This window comes from Archocentrus centrarchus, chromosome 8, assembly GCF_007364275.1.
Source record: "Archocentrus centrarchus isolate MPI-CPG fArcCen1 chromosome 8, fArcCen1, whole genome shotgun sequence".
NCBI classification, from domain to species: Eukaryota; Metazoa; Chordata; class Actinopteri; order Cichliformes; family Cichlidae; genus Archocentrus; species Archocentrus centrarchus.
Genome location: NC_044353.1, coordinates 7,523,249 through 7,529,968, shown reverse-complemented (window position 1 = coordinate 7,529,968; position 6,720 = coordinate 7,523,249).

Here is a 6,720-nt window from a genome sequence, read left to right as displayed (position 1 = left end):
TATTCCCCCCTGGTTACAATAAGGCTGTCCTCAGCCGTACACAGCAGAAAAAAATCAGCCACCCTGCACTTAATATGTGGTCATATATAACTCACATAGAAAAGTGTGGTTACATACAGGGAAACACATCACAGTCAGCATACTGACACACATATCAGTAAACAGAGCAAAAAATTTCAAAATCGTCTTGAGTTAGTTGTACTACCATACAGCCACATAACAAGCACATAACAGAATGAGATGAATGAGTGTACTTCTCAATACAAATCCAAACTACATTATAAAAAAGAGAACAGGAAATCAAAACAAATGTGGGAGGCAAAATCAAGCAGTAGAGAAACTATGACCACTGGATCAGGAAACAAAATAAAATACAAAAAGTATCAAACAAAATCTTCCCTTGAATTACTCGTTTTTGTGGGCTGGCACACAACAAATGAGGCACTTACGCCAATCAGAATACTCAAAACACAACAAAACTGTTTTCTATTCCAGGTCGAGTCTTTTGGTGTGGTGAGGGTTTGTCCACCTCCTATCCGACCAACCAGACGTAATTCTGGGGCAACGTCTCGGCCTTAGTTTATACCGGTTCGCATAATCCGGGCTGGTGTCAGAAACATCCACAGTGGGGTCGTGCCTAGTGTTGTCATCCGTACCACAGTCAGCATCATCAGGCATAGTGTAGCGCACATCCGCTGCAGGGAAACCAGCTTGGGTGTCAGCCTGGGAAGTGCGTAAAACAGAGTCTGAAGGTCCTGCGGTCCCGTATTCTGTCATGGTAGGGACAGAGACCTTGGCAGAGGAAGCTGAGTCCCAAGTGTGAAAAGGCTGCATATTAACTACGTGAAAAACACCGGCGTCCTCACCAGTTTCCAGCCTGGTCAGTCTGTAGTTGACATCTCCAAGCTTCTGAGTGACACGCAGCGGGCCTGAGTACAGAGGTGCTAGTTTTGCAGCAAAGTTAGCCTGCGCATCAGACTTGGGGTGGGACTTTATTTTAACCAGGTCACCAACAGCATATGTAGCCTGACGGCGTCTCAAGTCATAATAATGCTTCTGTCTCTTGTGACTGTGGGCCAGTGCTACTCTGGCATGATCGTGTGCCTCTTGCAGGGAGGCTCTAAGAGTCTCTGGGTATGGCACAGTGGATTCATCCACCTCAGAGGAGGAAGGTTGTGTAATGAGGTCAAGTGGGGTTTCCAGTTCTCAACCATACAGCATCATGGCAGGGCTTAGTCCGGTGCTGTCATGGGGAGCAGTACGCAATGCAAAGCAGATCTGGGAAAGAAACTTATCCCATGATGTGTGTTTGTCTCCAACATAAGCACGTATAGCAGTTTTGAGTGTCCTGTTCACCCTCTCCGTCGCATTAGTCTGAGGATGGTAGGCCGTGGTAAGGCGATGCATGGACCCAAGTGCAGAGAGGACATGCTCAAACAACTCGCTTACAAACGGTGAGCCCCTATCTGAGATAAGATATGTGGGGGTACCGTGTCTGGCAAAAACTTCACTGACAAACTTACTGGCTGCCACCTGCGCTGTAGCCTCTCTAACAGCACACACCTCGACCCACTTGGAAAAATAGTCAACAAAGACCAGCAAATAGGCATTCCCTGAGGCAGTGCGAGGCAGTGGCCCGACAAAATCCACCCCTGTGTACTCCCAGGGTTTTTGGGGCATGAGAGGAACCATGAAACCAGTCGTCCATGTGACGGTAAGCGATCCTAGACATCCCATGTTCTATTACTTTTAAATGTGTCCTAATCGTGCAGTTTATGTTACATCACATAAATATCAATTCATTTATATAGTTTGTAATCATTTTAAGCAGTTTTATCTTACGCTGGTGGACCAGACAATACCAGGGCATGTTAGCATCACAACTAGCAAGCTAGCTATTTCACGACATCTTAGCTAGTTTGGTAATACAGCTTGATACTGGATTAAATTAACCCCTTTCGGTTTTCATGACTAGTAACATGAGTTGCAAAGCAAGCTGGAAAGCATTCTCTTTGGCCACAACATTTAGCATAATTATTTTGTAATAAGTTAGGCTCTGTCCGCTAGCTTAAAGGTGAACTTGAGAACTCCATGCCATGGGGTTGTTTTGGTAGGTGCAAACTCATTACTTTTCGAGGAAATTCTGCGGTGTGAATGCAAAATATGGAATTTCTGTGATTCATGCAAATCTGCAATTAAAATATTTCTTTTTTTGAGGGGGACAGTGTGCTTTGTGAGCTCAGTCATGAGTACAAATCACATTGTTGGGAGTGTTTTCCGGACTCCGCGGCACTCGTAAGCCTCTTTCCCGCTTTTTTTAATGATGCTGCCTCTCTGCTTGTTAAACCTAGTCATGCTGCGTTTTACAGTGCGCATAATTTATCCGTTTTTTGTGGTGGCTGTGACATAATTCTTCTGGCTTGCTGTCCGTGATGCAGAGTGTGCTGCTGGTCTGTTTGTGTGTGGAAGCATGAATTCATTACAGTCCATTGAATTGCCTGAATGATCCAGACATTTTTTCTTTAGGTTGTAGTTTGTAGGTAGTACAGGCCAATAATGATGTAATGATTTTCATGCAGTAAACTGAGTTCAGTTTTGGTCCTCGATACTTACCCTCCTCCCAGCTGTCTTTGTCTCCTCTCTGCTGACTACCTATTTTGCCATTCTCCTCACTCTTCTAGCCTTTTTTCTTTCCAAACCATTCTATTACTCACCTCGCTCTAGTATTCTTCTCCTTGCAAGCCACCTCTCATAACCTCTTCTGTTAACCTTCTCTCCTTTCTCCTACTCCATCCTCTCTCAACCAGCTGTCCTCCCTTTGATAATATTCTGTTTAATAAAAACTCATCAGTTAATACTAATACTGTCTCCTGTCTGTGCATTCTGCTTGGGTGGTTAAGTATTTAAATAAACAAAACTAACTTTGGGTCTCCACCTTCGATTAGCAAAGCAGGATGGCAGGACGAGAAACTTTCAGAGTCCTCTTTGGAGGTGAAGACGATGCAAGAAAACTCACCATTGAATCTGGAATACCAAACACTGTGGAGGAATTCGCTCTTCAAATAAAGACTTTCTTCCAAGTGAATGAGCCATTCAGACTTCAGTACAGAGACAGAGAAATGGATGATCAGTTCATGAACCTCTCATCAACTTCAGAACTTGAAGATAAAGCTACTGTGAAAGTTGTGTTCATGCCTTCTGAGACAACCAGCTCTAATCCACTCTCAAGAGATACCAGCCCCACAATCCCTGGTACTCCTTCCAGTGTCTGCTCCTCATCTCATGGAGCAAATGATTCAGACTCCTACAGCAGCAATGATACCATTATCTTGTCCTCGCCCGAGACCCGGTCCTGTTCTTGGCCCAAAGTCTTTGTTGTTCCTTGTTTCTCAAACTGTGCTGAGATGATACTTCACTCTGGAAATAATGAGTTCAATGCACATGGAACTTTGCTGTCTCCTACCCCAAAAACACGTTCTGATATTCTTGAGGGCCTAGCTGAAGAAATCATGAAGTATACAGCATATCCAAAAGATGAGCAGCTAGAAGAAGTGGCCAAGGACCTGATACAGTCCCACCCATGTCTACTGGAGAAAGGCACTCGCAGTGGCTACTGTGGTTGGAAGCACTACTTGAAAATAAAGATGATGAACTTCAGATCAAAGCTCAGGTATGTGTTTTATTTAATGGGCTCTATTTTGTTTCCATCTTTTGCTATACAACATTTGTGCCGGTGCAAGATATTACATGTTAGTCCAACACATTCTTAGATTAATTTAATGTAACGATAAATTTATTTTTCTTCTCAGCTGAGCTGGACATCCTGAGGTTGCAGTCAACTCTCTGAAGAATAAACGGAAAGGCCAAGAGAAGCCAGCAGCCAACATCAAGAAGCCCAGGAAGGCAGAAGTTAATTTCTGTCCAAACATACCCAGAGGTGAAACAAGAGAGAGTATGGAGGCAGAAAGGGTGGCTCTACTGACAGAGGTAAAAAAGAAGAAAAAGGATGAGGCTGAGATCAAGAGGATGATGCAGCATACCTTCTCGATCAGGAGGCAGGAGGTTCTCCAGGAGCCAGCAATTCCAGAGTTCCAAAACAGATGGCCAGCACTCTTTGATGTCAGTGAGGTAAGTGTTAATCTGAAGTGTAGTGACTTGATCTATGAATGATCTTCTTTAGGAACTGTTAAAGTTTGTATCCTGTCTGTGTTGTCTTTTACAGATCAACTTATTTGGAGAACTGGACCGTCTGACAGACAACCTTATCAAGGTTTTCAATACCAAAGGTGGAGCTGCAGGAATAAAGATCACCGCCATAATGGCCCAGATGGATAATGTATGTATTTTGGGTTTCTTTTGTTTTGTTTTGTTTTGTTTTGGCTAATCTGATAAGCATATGATTTGAGCAATTCAGCTGTATGTGAAATGTGCTCATATGTTAAATTTTTCAATGGTTTTTGTAGCCCTTTCAAAATTATTGTTTACTAAATGAGCTTAGACATTTGTTAGCTTTACATGAGTGGGGTAAACCAAGGTGATGGGGTGGTCAAGTAGGGAAATGTCACTGACTTTGTTAGCCTCAGCACCTGTGTTTTAGTGAGTCTCTGACACTGACAAGCATGAATCATATGTTTGTCTTGTTTTTTTTCAGAATGAAGACATCAATGTGAGGCGTGATTGTGTGCTGAGTTGTCTGAGCATCTACCTCAATGAAGACCTGAACACACTAGTTAAAGAATACGTGGTAGGTCAGCTGTCCTTTGTACCAGATGTAATTTCCATCCAGATGTGCCTGACAACATGTGCTGTTCATGAGAATGGGATATATCCCATTCAATGTGTCCTCATGTCTATATAGACATGAGGACACATTGACCCTAACCACCAATAGTTCATTATTGAGTCCAGTGGGTTGTTTGTTTAGAATGAGAAATTCCCATAAAGCAAATGGTGGTAGTGCTGTCGCTTTGTAGGAAGTAAATCCACTTGGTCCAGAGGAACCCGAGGATAAAGTGGGCCAAGTTGGGGCACCTAAACGCCTTCACTATACCAGGGACGACAATTCTTGCCAAAAGAACAAGGTGAGGAAACAGGTCCTTCATAGTTCTCATGACCCAGCAGCATGTTTTAGAAGTGTTAAGTAAGAAATGCCTTTCAAATAATGTCAGATCATTTTGATTCTTGGTTCTGATCAGCTGGATTCTAATGTTTGTTTGGGGGGGTGGGGGTGGGGATCACTAGGATGCATGTTGTGGACCGTCTGCATATGAACTCCAGCGCCTTGAGAACATCATACAGAAGGAAGCCGCCTTGTCTTCTTTGAAGATATGGCAAGTATGTGGACTTTATCTGAACCTATAACCAATACAAGCCTGATTAGCTGTTCTCCATTTCACACTCTCTCCCTCTCATACTTTGTTTCTTCACGTAATCTCAGTCTCTTTTTCTCTCCATCCTGCTCTTTTTACTGTTGTCCCCTACTGTCCTCTCTGTATCTTTCTTTCTCTCATACTCACTTCTCTCCCACCAGTGTAACTTCACACACATTGAGCATGGGATTTTAAAAAAAGTGTCAAATTTGGTCTTAATGGGTTCTCAATTTTTTTTCCTTCTGCAATGTAATTTACAAAGATGTCATTCCTGTCTTCCTCCATCAGCATATCTTGTAGTATGTTTAGTGTTGCTGTCCATGCAGAGAAACAATGGGATAATTACTGTTTTTCTCTGTGAAAAGGCAGCTGAGGATCTGAGGCAGTCAGTAAAGCCAAAGCCAGATGTCAAGAGGTAAGTCATAAAGCAGTGTAGTTGGAAGCATGAATTGTTTTTGCTGATGGTGCTGAATATTGACTAGAAGGGGGGTGTTTCCAAAAGCCAAGGGGTGAAGGGAGAGACGGGGTTAGGTTAGGGAAAGGTTGGCTTTCTCTTCCCAATCGTCCTCCCTCCAACCTTCCTCTTACTCCAACTGTCCTCTCTTAGGCCAATGCAAGACAGCTCACTTCTTTACAGGTGCTGAAAAGTTGAATCATTTCAGCTTTTCAACGCTGCCCAGCACCTCCCCTGTTGATTACATAAGGTCAAGTTTTGTCACCAATTTGCAAATAACTGGGCAAAACACAGAGTGAGTCAGCTTTAGACTTAACGGGCTTGATGCACACACTCCACCACTTCCTGACTGGAAGACTGCATCTCTGTTTCTTGTACCATACTATTGTTTTAAGTGACTTATCAGGTGCCCAGGCTCAGCTCAAACATGTGAGAGCAAAACTACTCCTTCAAAGGATAATTGTCAGATTTTAATTGTCACCGTGGCAGAAAAGTGCACAATATTCAAGAGTAGTACTGCACACCTGATTAATCACTTAAACTTATAGTATATACAGGAAATAAAGGTCTTTCTGTCAGTAACTAGTGGAGCTTGTGCATCAAGTCTATTATTCCAGTGAGGAGTGTAAGAAGGAGAATAAACCTTACCCCTACAAGAGCTTAGGAGAGAGAAGAGGTGAGTAGAGAAGGCAGAGGGTAGAAGAGAGGGAGAGGTGGTTGGAGAGGTTTGCCTCCTTTTCTTCAATTCGCTTTCCCTGCACCAATGAACAGTTTCTTATTTGGCTCTTACAGCTACTGGCTACGTATTTACATCACTGATCTCTGAATAAAATCAGTGGGGGGTTCCTGGTTCTGTATTGCTAGATGTCTGTGTATTTTTAGTTGGTGTTTTGTTAA